Source organism: Pezoporus flaviventris, unplaced genomic scaffold (genome assembly GCF_033815535.1).
Source record: "Pezoporus flaviventris isolate CSIRO_AGI_PZ_B2104156 unplaced genomic scaffold, CSIRO_AGI_Pfla_v1 ptg000015l, whole genome shotgun sequence".
NCBI lineage: Eukaryota > Metazoa > Chordata > Aves > Psittaciformes > Psittacidae > Pezoporus > Pezoporus flaviventris.
Window position 1 is genome coordinate 31,695,482 of NW_026892563.1, and position 14,926 is coordinate 31,710,407.

Sequence of the window (14,926 nt, forward strand, 5' to 3'; positions counted from 1 at the left end):
AATGTATTTTACAAATTACTTCTCAAGGAGTTGTGGAATTTTTCAGATGGCCCCTGATAAACTCTCTTGGGGTTCTGCTGGGTTTGTGTCTTTAACATGTTTTTATTTACTTTAGCTTTTGAATTGTTTTATATATCTTCTTTTTGTATATTTGTATTGCATTTTGAATGACTGGTGACTAAAGCTGGAGAGCCAGAGCAGAAAAAGCGTTAAAAAAAGAAAAACTTTGTGTCTGTAGTTAGTTTTACAAAAAAAACGTGCAGGGAAATAGTTCTCAGTGTCACAAGCAGTGATCTCTATATCATAATCACTAAAATCTGTATGAAGTGCATGTTTTAGTGTAATATTCATGTCGTAATTACTGCAGATAGTTGGGTCTTGGGCTGTTTTTTCTCTTTTTGCTTCAATTGGAGGATATTCTAAGTTTCCACATAGCATGCTAACTGCTGGGGCTGATTAGTGTGAAATTTGGCTTGCATCAGTGAGACAGATGAAAACGAAATACAAAGTAAGTTTTAATTCTTATTTCAATTATAATCGTTTTCTATTGTAGATGTTCAGATGCTCTTTACCTTGAGAAAATCAATCACCATTGGAATATGAGTTTAACAGGCCAATTCCATTTAATGACAAACTTGTTCTGACTTCATGTTTTTTGTTATTAATAAAGAACTAGAACAGTTTGTGCACATGGAGTTGATATACGATGCTTTGGATCAAACCCTATGTTTCTGTGTGTTCACAGATAATTAAGACACTGATTTGGGACATAGGAAGTAAAGATCTGAGTCCTGCTTGAATGAGCAAAAAAATAGTGGGTTTGCTATAAATAGCTGTGAATTATTCTTGAATCTTGAAGAATCTTGAATCTCTTGCAGCCCAGACCAGTCCTTTAACCTGCAGGGTAGGCAAGTCTGTCTTGTCTTCTGATTCTCAAACCTTGCAATAAAGCACATTGGTTTCAGTAAATGACAAAAATTGGAATATTTTTGACTAGAAAAAGTAGCTGCTTTCAAAATAGAGTATATGTAGGTGTTTTCATAGGTTTGACAGTGCCTTTAGGTGAGGACACCTCCTGAGCTTAGAGCAACCATTTGAGCTGATTAAGAGCCTCTGAGGGAAATGTGTAACTTTACTAGAACTGGCTTATGTCAAGATCAGCCTACAAACAGGTATGTACATTAGCAGTATGGTTTTCCTTGGTAGATGCCTGAATCAAAGAGGAGAGATGTGCGAGACAGTAGACCCAGGTTCCATGTCATAGGATTGATTAGACTGTGTAAAGTCTCATTCTTACAGAGTTCTTTAAGGGATGATGTACAAATGGAGTATCTATAATGGAATGGGCTGGAATCTATGTGGTATTTGCCACACAAAAAATTACACCCCTTGTAGAAACACAACTCCTAGTTTTTGTGCCAACTGAAGTCTCTATTGGTGAGGTAGTTGGCTTTAATTTTGAAGGTTAAGTTTAAGAGTTCATTAATTGGCAAGGAACTGTAAAAGTCGGGTTACTAAGAAGAAATTTCCCATTGCAGAAAACTAATGAGGGAGAAATTATATTGCCCTGTCTTTTAAGGAGTGAAATGGCCTTAGAGAGATATCTCTGATTTAATTTGTTTGCTATAAGGACAGTCAGACTGCGTTTTTTAACTAAAGCACACCTGTAATATTAGTGATTATTATTTATGCATATATGCATCATTCATAGCAAGAAGCTGTGCAATTCAGCAACTTCTATTTAATTAGTGATTGAAGCCCTTCCTAGAAGTGCTGTAAGTAATTTTGGGTTTGATGTTGCTACAGTATGGATTGTCTTGCTGATCTGTATTCAGCTCCTATTATTTGGGTGCTTTCATTTGTAGAAGACTGACGTAAAAAGACAAAACCTCAGAGACAAAAGATCACAGCGATGGTCAGGAACGGTTCATTTCTGGTAGCTATCAAATGGGTACCAGGGAGAAGAGAGCTCATTTTTCATTGGATTGGGAGCAATTGGAAGCTCAGTATTTGCTTTCCACCCAGGTGCTGGTAGGTCCCAAAGCAGCATGCAGAATTCTTCCCTAGCTCGCATAATTAATGTGTAGTAAGAAAGGAGGGCAGAGGAGTGAAGAACACTGAATAACTATTAATTCTGCTGCAATTTGTATGGGTCCCATTGTGTGTTTAAGTTCTTTTTTGTGGGAGGGAGGGAAATCACCTTTCAATTTTAAAAACTGGTCATAAACAAGTTTTAAAGGACAAATGTCTATTTATCACTGTGTTAACAATGATATAAAGTACCTACAAAATGAGAACAGTAGAAGTAATGGAGAGCTAAATCTCTCTAAACATAACAAAAGCAATTTTGAATTTGTATGAATAGTTTCTAGCCTGAGAATTGTTCAGTGAAGGAATGCTCAGGTAATTTTCAGATGTTGAAGACAGCAGAATTTCATGATCTTTCATTGCTCAAGGCCTTGAACAGGTGGTGTCTGTCTTGTACTGTGACTGCCCTGTTCCCCCTTATTTCCCTCCCTGAATACTCCACTACTGGATAAAGCAATTAGGACCCCTGCCTCCCCTCCCAAATATTCATTCAATAATTGATTTAACATTATTCATTTGGCTCTAATAAAGGTCAACCTTCTCATGTCAGCCTCTGCTTACGGACAAATAGCTCTCCCTGCGAATCAGCAGTGTGTGACTGTGAACCAAATGGCTAGTGAATTCAAATGCTAGTATGATGACCCTGGTGTAGTGATTCCACCTACACTGAAAACCAGTTTGATTTATGAAGAGAAATAAATTGCTTAAACAGTGGATATGGCACAATGAGTAAACTGGTATTGTTATTTTCCATTATTTGTTTAAAATTACTGATGCAATTAAATATCATTTACTTTCCCCTCCTCTGCCAGAAAGCTCTAAAAGAAATACAGATAATCATAGTCTGGCAAATGAGCTAAAAGTTCTTCCCTTGTTATGCTCTCAGCGTTGTTTGGATCACAATGCATGTTTGCCATTTAAACAGTATTCAGTATCATATGCCTGCTGATTAATGCTGTCCTTTATATGCTATATATATATATACACACACTATTTATTCATCCACATCCTGCCAGTTATTTAATATGTAAAATGAGTTTTACTTTTAGGAAGACCTTATTGTATGAAAACCAATGTATTGTCCATCTAACAGAAATACACAATTCATTTTTCTCTTAGACGAGAATCTACAATGCACAATTTACTAATTCCCAAAAGCGACAAAACTATTTGAAATAATTTTTCTCAGAGAAGCATCTAAGGTGTCAAGCTCCAAATAGCAGGAATAGTTGACTAATAAAGCACATTAACTTAAAATTTTTATAACCTTTGTATTACTTCAGTCTGTTTTTTCTGATTGGGAATCACTTTCTGCTCTGGAATATAAACTCATCATCTTTGATCTTCAGTTTGCATCAGTGAAATAAAGATTACTTAAGACTTCTTTCTTTCACATGAAAATAATGATGTCATAGAATTGGGAGGAGGTGGTGGTTGTTTCTTAACGTGCCAATAAAATTTCAGTCAGAATCTTCACCTTTAGAGAGGTGAAGCAGATCTCTGCATGGTGACACCTATGCCCAGATTGCCTTCAGTTTAATCTGATGCAGTAAAGGAAGGTGTTACTGAACTGATGCACAGGGATTTCTGCATGTGCAGCCTGTGCAGGACTGAATTTCATACTGAACCCTGCAGTACAGCACTCAAGCATGCACCTGCAGCAAGGCAGAGAGGGAGAAGCACCTAAGCACCAGAGTGTATCTATCCCTGGGATCCTCAGGGCACAAAAGGGGGTCAAATGCTAGTGATTCCAGCTTGTTCTGCTGTACCACACTCTGTGGATAGCCTCTGGAGCCTCTCAGAGTTTCTGAGTGTTGGCATAATTCCTTTACTTCAGCATACAGAAACAGCTCTCGTATAAGTTGAGAGTCTTTAACTGACACTTATGGGAAGCTCTTTTAGTAAATGTGTCTTAAATGCTTAAATCTATGGAGTATCTCTTGCTCAAAATATCTAGCTTGTCTCTGGAATTGTAGTATATGTCATATGATACACAATTTCTTCTCAGTTGAACAGTGACCATACATGCTCATGTTTTTGCCTACACAGTTACGCATACTCACCCAGAACCTGTATCAAGGAGTTCTTTAAACTTCATACCATTTGAAATACCTTGGAGCTGCTATTTGAATATTATTTACACATGGTGCTCATAAGTGCACTGTAACTTCTAGTGCAATCTAAGGTTATTAAAGCGGGGTGCCAGCCTTTTTCTTCCTTTCTCACTTCTGTTTATATTTCAGGTCTTTACCTGTCTGTGGGTTACTTTTGCATATCTTTTGTTGTTAAAAAAGAAAAGAAAAAGAGACAGGAGAACCACTACTCATAACAAGTCTAAGTTTGGAAGGGAAAAAGTGATCCTTTGTTCTCTATAATTTGACCAAGGGGAATAATTCCAGAGCAGAGGTAACTTTTGTTTTCATTTAAGCACTGGATTAGCATTTTCTGTGTTTTGTTTCTTTATAAATGTTAATGTAGCAGACAGGTCTGTTCATCCATCATCCAGGAAAATGAGCAAATTTCAATAGTTTTAGGAAAGATTTACTGTCAGGATGTTCGCAGTCTGGAGCAGCTATTTAATGTTCTAACAAGCCTGTTCTAATAAAGCGAAAGGAGTACAGCCTACAGCTACATAAAAGGTGCAAGCAGAAACAGGAAATAGGTTCTTGAGCTAGAGAGTCATGTGTGCAACTGGATAGGAGATTAGATTAGGAATTAGATTTCAAACAATCCAAAGAACATTTATATAGAATAGCCTTTCTCATAGGGAATTTGTAAGCAAGAAATCTTAACTGAATTTGTTTTGAATACAGTGACTGAGGATTTTCCTTCTAGTCAAATGCTGATTCACTTACATCCTATTTCCAGGAATGCATTTTTTAGAAATTCTTCCTTTTTTGGGCCTTAATTCTGTAGGTGTAAAGCTTTTGAGATCCCTATTGCTCTTTAGATTAGTTTTCTTTAGCAAACTAAAATATTAAAGTATCTTTCCTGATATTTATCTGATAGGGAAATGTAAAAAAGAAAAAGAGGCAAGGTTTTCTTGCATTGTTTCAATTCCTATGTTTTATTTCCTCTGTGTGGCATCTTACAGATGTGTTAGCCTTTTAAATAGTGCTGTTTGTAAAAGCTTCATATCAATAGTTGGTATATTTTAATATATATTCATTGACCTACTGTGTTGTTCTTTGTAACAGGTGTAGAAGGAGATTATTTGTGATTTCCCTCTAATGAGACTTGCTTAACTGCTTATTGACTGCAATTTGCTGTATTTTGTGTTTTAAAACCGATGGGAATGAAAAATAAATGAGCACCTCTGGCATGAAGTTCTTTTGATTTGCTGTTAGACATTTTATTGATGGCAAATCCTATGGTAATCCACAGGTTGGTCAAGAGCAATATATAACGTATTTGTGGATGTAGTTCCATGACAGCATACTGTAATAATAAGTGCTGCAGGTATGGTTAATATTTTATATCAAGAGACTGTTACTGTCTCTTGCCTAACATTCTTGCTACGGTAACCCTGCACTGGAAGATGGAGGAGGGAGCAAGAGAGTGCTTCATTCATATTCATATTCATGTTGGAAATTCACAGAGATTTTTGTTTGTATACCTTTCCAATGGTTATGATTTAATTTAATAGAAAATGACACTCCTAAAGGATCTGGAGATCAAAATAATCTGTTTTATCAACTGAAGGAGCCAACGGTAGGTTTTATTATACTTCCCTTCTTCAGCTAAATGATTTGTCAGGTCATCTTCATTTTGCAGATTTTGAAGCCTGTATGAATAACTCAATGAGCTTTGAAGGAAAGCATTTTGTTAAATACTTTAAAAAGTGAGTTATCCTACTGATTTGTGTAGCATATCAATTTGCGCCTGTGTGTATTAGCTCAGCTTACTTTCAGGCTCTGAAAATGGTTTACATTGAGCTAATTTGGGTATTTAGTACAGTTAATACAAGCTAACAGCAGAATCCTGGCAAGGTTTAGAAGACTTAAAGTTCATATAAGATCTCTTTAGAGAATGTTTCACATTCATCTACATCCATACCTGGTACATCTGGGTTATAGGAAAAACTTGGAACACCATTCTGCCCTTTCTAATTCTGGTGATGTTTGTTCGTACTGTTCACTTTAACCAGGGTTAGTGTAACTTAATAGTCATGCTTATATTTTTCTTTCTTTGATATTTCCTCTTCTCTCTGACCCCCATGAGATCTGGTTGTTTCTAACAAGAAGCTTTGTGTAGGTATAGTATTTTTCAAAAATTCAATTTACTCAAGTATGAAACTTTAAATTTCATATAATTCCAAATTCACCACTATAAAATTTTCTGAACTCTCCTATAAGTAATTTGGAGCAATCTCAGTGGGATAAAAAAAATAATAAAAAGTCTTAAGTTCTAAATTACATATTTTTTTACTATTAACTGAGAAAAACCTAATAACAGTTCAGAATTCCTCTCATAGTGGAGCTGTACAATGGTTTATGTCAACTTACTCTTTCAGCAAATTACCTTAGAACTATACTTCTGTTTAATGCAGCCTGAGGATTATAAAATCCCCAGATGTCAACTCCTTGATTACAAAGAAGCAATTAGTAACAGAATCTAAATTTATATTCCTCAAGATGAAGAAATAAACCCCCTGACGCTTTGAACAACAAAAACCTCAACTGTGAAAAAGTAGTTTAATATCATTAGTTATAACAGACAGTGTTGCTGTCTTTTAAAATAAATAAAGCTGTGTTTTTTTTTTGTTAAAATACTTCTAAAAAGTGTGTTTTGACAACTTAATTAATGAAATTTAAAATGAAAATATTTTAAACTTTCTGCTGTTTTAAAAGGTAAAATGAAACATTTGAGATAATTTAGTGTGCGAATTGAGTAATTCTTGCAACTTAATTGTCAGCTTCCGTAGATACAAAGCTTAAGATTTGTGCATCAGAGCTTTCCTGTGAAAAATGCAGCTTCCTGAAATGAATTCAATTTATTATTACACAAAATGTCATTAAAGCTTTGAGTTTGGAATTAAATATGCTGCCATTATTAAGAAAACTAAACAAAACCTATACCTTTGACACTCCTGATATTAATCTTCCTTTTATCAAAAATATATAGGAAGTATTTATGAATTAATAGATGATATAAATGTGCTATGGAAATAAGCTGTTTTATGGAGATCTTTGCTCTTTTTGGTAAGATGCTGTTTAATACATTAAAACATATAAATAGGATTTAAACTTAAATAAGTCCTTCTTATTAGAGGATTACTCCTTTCTGAATCCCTTATGAACTTCAAATGAATTCCTTTAAAGTCTCCTTTATTCAGTGATATTCCTGACAAGATAATTTTGATTTGGCAAGCGCAGGTTTTCTTGAGTTTTGTTTCAAGTCCTAAGTGTGATAACTTATTTTAAGCACTTTTGGATTAGATGCAATGTCTTCAGTGCAATTTGCAGAAGAACCATATGTGAGAAATAACATTTGGAAATGCATTTCTAAAACTAAAGATGATAAAACTAGGAAATTATGATTTTAGAGTTTCTAAAGTGGAGAGGAAGAGGAGAAAAAAATATCAAAGACAGGGCAAAAATATCCTGGACATGATGCAAGACAAAACTAGAATAAACAAGTCAGTTCTTACTATGCATTTAACCATCATTCAGTTGAAATTTATAAGGCTTGTTTAAAAAGCATTCATTAGCTTAGCTGCCCATACTCTTTTATCAGAGGAGTTGTATGCAACAGCAAAGTGGGACTATGTATTCATGAATGTATAGAACCTTCAGTAATTCCAACAACTCCAACAGTCCTTTAAATTACATCAATAAATTAGTAATCTATGGCTGAATTAAGTAGCCTTCTAGAGAGTTTTTACTGGGGAAAAAATAGAATGGGGAATGGCTCAGGAACATCAACCTAGTCTTCAGATCAGCATCTGAAGTTTGTTTCTCTGCACTCTCTGGCAGCAGCGGCATCTTGGCCCTCAACAGCTGCCTTAGCATTACCATTGTAATTCAGAACACAAAGCACTTTTGCAAGGCGTCTCCCAGTCTTTTCTGCTTGCTGTTTTTCGGTTTGCATTAGGGAGTAGCCTTGAAGTATGCAGTTTTGGATGAAACTTAAGTTGAAGCTTCTGTTCCAGAGTGTACCTCATGCTTAGAGGAACATGAGGTATACCTCAGAGCATACCTCAATACCTCCTCTGCTGTTGCACCTTGTATCCAGAGGATCAGATTAGAGCTACTCTGAAGAAAAGCCTCACAAACATAAGGATATGTAATTGGCTGCAGCAAAGAGCTTTTTGACATGAACAAAATTAGGGGATGGGGTTTTATTGAGTTTAGTGGAAATTTGTTTGATTAGACCTTAACATGATGTTTAATATTCGGAAGCATTGTGATCCCTTAAATCTTGATGACAACTTACTTAGATCAGTATATGTATTTTGGAAAATATAAATAGTAAGTTTTGCCCACTTTTTCCTGGAATAAAAAGGATTTTGGTGGGGGCTTAAGTTCTGTCATCATAATTCAATGGAAAATATGAATCCTAAAAATATGAATATCAAACATTTAAGAACAAGCCAAAATATGATGTAGGTTGAGTTTAATCAGAAAAAAAAACAAAAAGATTTTTATTTATTATCACTGTTACTAAAATAGAAAACAATATCTTACCCTGATGAGAAAGAAATCTGCAAGAGAGGACTGATGTTCACCTCATTTTGCTGTTGTTGTTAAGGCTTAAGTTTACTAAGAAGAAGCTGTGTACAAGAACATATCTTTTTGGTTCACCGCTGCCCCTCTCCACTCTCACTTATATACCGGATGGTCTTAAAAGAAAAAACACCCAAACATCTACATGTAAACAGTTCATTTATAAGCTTACACCATCACAGCTATCATAATATTATTAACAATGTGCTTTTGTGTTGATGTGTGCTTGTCTCAGCTTTACATTTAACAGGAGTAGTGAATTCATTTCATGCTCGGAGGGTATCTTTTCTGTAAATAATATGCTCTTGGGATCATTGGGATCCGTCACCTAAGTATTTAATTTCCTGTTTTCTCTTTGCTGTTATACAGATACAGTATCTGTGTGGTTTGTTGAGGTCTCTTTTCAGTAGTTTATCCAGTTATTAGGGTAATAATTGAAGCATTCACATAGAGCTGTATATAGATTATGCATCTTGAAACTGTGGCCTTTTGGTAATGTAGCTATTTTTTGGTGGTGGTGATGGTAAATACTTAGTGAGCAACTTTCTGGATGTTTGATTTTCTACAACTTTTTATCTATTGTGTGGCATTTTAGTAGCTCCTTTTTGCAGATGATTACTTCATCTCAAGGTCCATCTGGACTGTAGTTAAAGTTGAGGTTGCAGCATGTAGACAAACCTGAGGTAGCATTGCTCTAAGTAGGTCAGGTAAATTTATTTGTTCCTATTGAATACTGAAAGCGTGCGTCACTGCCGGTCTGTAATTTTGCCATCTCTGTTCTCTTTCTGGTGTCCAAGTCGCGTCATAAAGGAGGCAACGTGTAAGATGTAAGCCTAAGGACAGACTCAAGGAGCACCCTTCAAAAGCCTACCAGAATTCAGAGATTTAGGACTTTTTTTGTTTTCTAATTTTGAATTTTGGTGATGTGTCATCAGGTAGAACAGGAAATGTTGATACTTGCATCAGAAACAACCAATTTGTCTATAAATGAATTTTGAATGAAAATACATGTTTTCTTGCTACTACCTATCTACTCATATATTACAAAATTGAACAAAGTGGGCAATGCACTCCTAAAATGAGACCTTGCAGACTTTGTAACAACAATTTTTGGTCCGTCTTAGAATTTTGCCAGAAGAGAATGAGTTACAGAGGATGCTTTATTTAATAACTTTGAATACATGGGAATATACAAGTACACTTCTCTAAGATTCATAAAATGTCCCCAAACTGTAAAAACGTACTTTTTTGGTAAGGTAATTGCACTATGGATGCTGGAGATGAAATGTTAAAGACAGACTGACAACAATTGAGTATTCTTTCATGTTACATTCTTGCAGGTTTATTGAAAATTAATGTAGTTGAAACTAGAATAATCTAATTCTACATGCATTCAAAATCAATATAGTATTCAATGGAATGTAGGTTACATTAAAGATATAATTCTTTAGGCATAAATGTAACTACTGTACAATGCCATATGACAAGAAAATTCTCTTTTGGAAGTGACAAACATAATTGGAAGGTTTGTAATTGCTGCAGGTTGCTTATATGGGGCATAGCGTGAGTACATTTTTCAGTGCCTTCTATTAGTTCTGATTCTCTGTCACCACAGCCTACTTTCTTGCATCTCTTTGCAATATAGTTCTCTGTCACCACAGCCTACTTTCTTGCATCTCTTTGCAATATAATTCTCTGTCACCACAGCCTACTTTCTTGCATCTCTTTGCAATATACAGAATTAATCTGTCCACTCCAGGAAAGCATTGTATATTTCTGTTTTGTTGGTGGGGTTTTTATGTAACACACGGCAGACACCTGTGAAAATATAGCCTGTGAAAGTTCATAAAGAAATCTCAGTGAATAGTTACACCAAGAGTTTTATCAATCAGATCTCTAAGGATTTTCTTTTATTAAATATAGAGAAAAATAATAGCTGGGATGCCTAATACTAATAATGAACTGAGGATAATGTGCTTTGAGTTTTATATTAGTGGAAACAGCTTTGATAGAATACTGTATTCGGAAACATGGTGTTTCATTCAAATATCCTCTTAAAAATGTTTATTTCTCATGTAAGTGTCTCTTAACTTATTATGTAGAAAAAACAGTCATCATAGAGTATTTTTCTTACCATCAATATTCTCATTTCATTGCATGGTATCAAGCATGTGATTGTTGCATAATGCTTTTAATTCAGCAAATAGAAACAAAAAGTCATATGCACTCATAATCTACAAGAAAGAGAAATTCATAGATGGGCTTATCCTCTTGGAAAACAGCAGAAGAGGTCTGTCACAAGTCATTTTCAGTTAACATATATTTTCTCTTGCTGTTTGAAGATGAATATAGGTTAATCTCTTGCTATTCACCTGTACTCAAGGTATCAGGCAAAATTGCTTAAGCTGCTGTCACAGTGAATATTGACAAGTTGAAATAGTGTAATGATAGAAAAGATAACTTCAAAAGGAGAATTTTTAAATCCTGAAAACTACAGGCAGTTCACCACTACTGGTAGTCTGTAGCTTGTCCAGAACACTTTTTTGCTTGACTTTTGGTAAGGAAACCATTTCTTTATGATTGTTCTTGGCAATTCCCTAATTTTATGAAAAGGTTTCTTCACCAAAGGTAGCTTAAAAATAAAAATAAATATAAAATTACATATTGTCATCATTGCATCAGATTTCTAAACCAAATATAATTAGAAGTGAATTTGATGTGTCACTTAAGACCATTGAGGATTTCCTGCTTAAAAATACCATCTTTGCCAACCTTCAACCCTTTTGGATTGATGCATGTCATATTTCTGCTCTATGTATTATGGAAATACTTTAGTTGAAAAGGCTCAAATACACTTTCTTACAAGGGCAAGCCAGCATGCCATTTTTGACATGATAAAAGTTTTTGAGGTGTTTGAAATATTTCAATTTAATCTTAATCAAGTTCTCAAAATATAGAAAAGCTACAATTAAACATGCCACACATCTTCAGTTTAGTACTACTGAACAAAACAATTGGGGTGTAATATTCAGTAACACCATTACAGATGATGGTATTTTTCAGAGAACCCCTTTTGCACTTACATACTAAAGAGAAATCTGGCCAGTGTGACAGGGTGGCTGCAGTCTGTGTTTAATGGCTAATTTGCTGAATTTGAAGGATGATACTGAATAAAAGAGGGCTTGCTAGAAGGGAATGCAAAGTTGGGACCAAAGAAAGAAGAGGTCCATGAAGGCACTTCATACAGTTGGTACTGGCAGTGTTTGTACAATGGTGCACAGGACCTTGCAGGCAAAAGAATCAAAGGTTTTATTGCTGGTGTAACTTGTAATTCAAAGCAATTTGGGGTCAGTTGGATTTCTAATGTTGAAGTCAGGATTGCACTTAGAAGGAAAAACAATGAGTAGAATAGGAACAAGAACAGCAATGTTTATATAGTGGAAGATGTAGTTATTCTGGATTGTGAATTGAAATTTTGCCCCGTCTAAAAAGCAAAATGCAGTGGTGACAGGGTTAGCAGATGCAAGCAGGTTGGACAACAGATTTAAAGTAGTATAGTGTTTTTTGGCATGTGGAATTCTGGTCATTTTAGGCAGATTAGACAGCAAGAAGAAACCATACAAATGCATGTGGGGCAGTGACAAAATCACAGGGTAAAGTGGAGCTGGCAGAGCATAGACCATATGCCAACATTTGTTCCTTTTAAAAGGTAATACCACAGCACTTTCCCACTCACTGCGAGTATTAGATTCCTGTTCTTTGCATGTCACAGGACTGCAGTGGGACTCAAGAATGCACAAACACGTCTTCAAGCCTTCATTAAAATTTCATTTGGACAGCAGGGCCCCCTATGTCAAAAATGAGATGGCAGGAAATGGCTAAATAATTGCAGTTGGGGAAGGGAATGTGATACAGATACATCTTTAATGAAGAGAACAGAATGCAGTCATGCTCAAAAGGCATTTCCAGATACACAAAAAGCTAACAAGAAAAGTGGCAGCCACAATATGCTGCAGAACACAAGATGCCAGGTATGTATATTGGTAAATACAGTTAGAGAGATTAGAGACATCTGTGCATGCAGACTAAAAACCTTTTGACTATTTCTTTATGTAGCATGGTGTTTGTGGTGGTTGCTGGTTTTGACCAGTGGAAGTGGATAAGGAAAGGGCAGGACCAAACAGCTACGGCTCCATCAAGACCAAGTTATATACATGTGGGACTCTTCTGTTTTCCTTTTTTAAGAGCATTTGGGCAATTGTTTCCTAGCTTTGCTCCACAGAGTGCATCTTGAGGTCTGTGAGCTACTCCTATAACTGATGAAGTATGTGCTGATCTTGGGATAGTGGTTCTTCCTGCCAGATTGTAACACAGTCCTGTTCACTCATAAAAGTCTGCAGAAAGACATCTAGTAAACTCAGAGGAGAAAAATACTTCCAGTACGCAGAAAGTATTTCAGCGCTGGTTGATTAGTTTTTCATTCAATGTCTATATTTCCCCTCCAGTACTATTTTTTTTCTATGGTATAAATTGAATTTTTAGATAAAAGTTTCTGGACACCCAGACTTGAGCTGGTCTGACAAGATCGGAAAGGACAGACTCAAACAGCAATATTCCACAGCTGAATAAAATCTCTAGTGGTTGACAGCAGTAAGCAAACGTTTGAAAACACAGTTATCAATTAAGTGTTTACTACAAACTAAATTTGTTTTGATACCCTCCTTCAGTTTGTCACTAAAATGTGAGGCTGTTTTACCTATTGAAATAACTGGAAACCTCAATCAAAATTGGAAAAAATTCCTGAAAACAAACTTATTAGAAATCAGTTTGAAAATCCAAAAAATACAAGCTTTTGGTGTTTATGCAGCTCTGTAAGCAAGCCTCTAACTTATCTAGCTATCTAGCTCAGCAGGAGTCCTCAGCTGGTGCAAACTGATGTAGTCCACTGAAAGAAGAAGCCAGCAGTACTGGCTGCAGTCTCTCCACTGCCCTGCCCCTGTGCACCATTTCCATCCTGAATGCAGAAGGGAAGGCTCCATGATCCAGCCTACAGTGTCGATTCCCTGATTGTCCCTATCCCAGGACCTGTGGGAGGGAAGCACTGTTTCCTCTTTGCCTATGTGCTCAGTCTTCCTTTTGAGGAAAAAAAGATATCTGGGAGAGTAGTGTTAGGGGGCAAGCCATGGCTGGGCTGTGTTTATGGAGCAGGACTATAAGGAAGGAGCAATGCTGCACTCTGCCAACAGTAGAATTCACCAGAATTAATGTGCTAGATGATCTGGCATGTCTAGATGACTTAACCCAAGTGTACAGAAACTCTCCCTTCATTCCATGCCCTTTTTATAGTTCTTTCCTTATAACAAAATAAAGTTACATGCGAGCCATAGAATAATGATTTAGAAGGTCAGGTAGGTCCACGAGCATGTGTCAGTCCTAAGAAAGCAGGCAGTGATATGAAGAACTTCCAAGAACTGTAGTGCTAGCAGGTGAACATGTTGATGCCAGCCTATGTTTTGGGGTCTCTCCAATTCTTTAAGTTGAAAGTAGGATTCCTTTGCACCAGGAGTTTTAACAGGTTTGACACAAAAGTCTGTTATTCTCTCTCACAGTTGTCAGAATAGGCATATTACTTGGGCAGCTGAAATGGTCTCCATAGCAGCCTACTATTGCATTAAGTTGGTAGAGAACCTAATTTGCTTCTTCCTTTATGCCATTTCCTAGTTATAAAGACAGGAGATATTTTTGAATCCATAATACTTCTATCTGCAGCATAAAATCACTGATGCTGTTTTAAATTTATAATATTTCTGCACAGTAGTGGTGCTGCATAGGTAGATCCTTGAAATTATTATAAGAGATTCCAGAATTAAGTCAATAAGGAATATATATACATATAAAGTAGGAAATTATTTTTTTAGCACTTTATTTGAAAATGGATTATTCATTAAAATTTGGACCAGGTTCACTTTTACTGTCTTCAACATGAGTTAAGTTTTTCCTGGATGGAGAAACAAACACTATGTCAGGAGCATTATTCTTTAGGTTAGCAATTTGAGTTATGCAAATTCTGAAAGAGAAGTATGAATGCCCTCACTTCTCATCATAATAGGTAA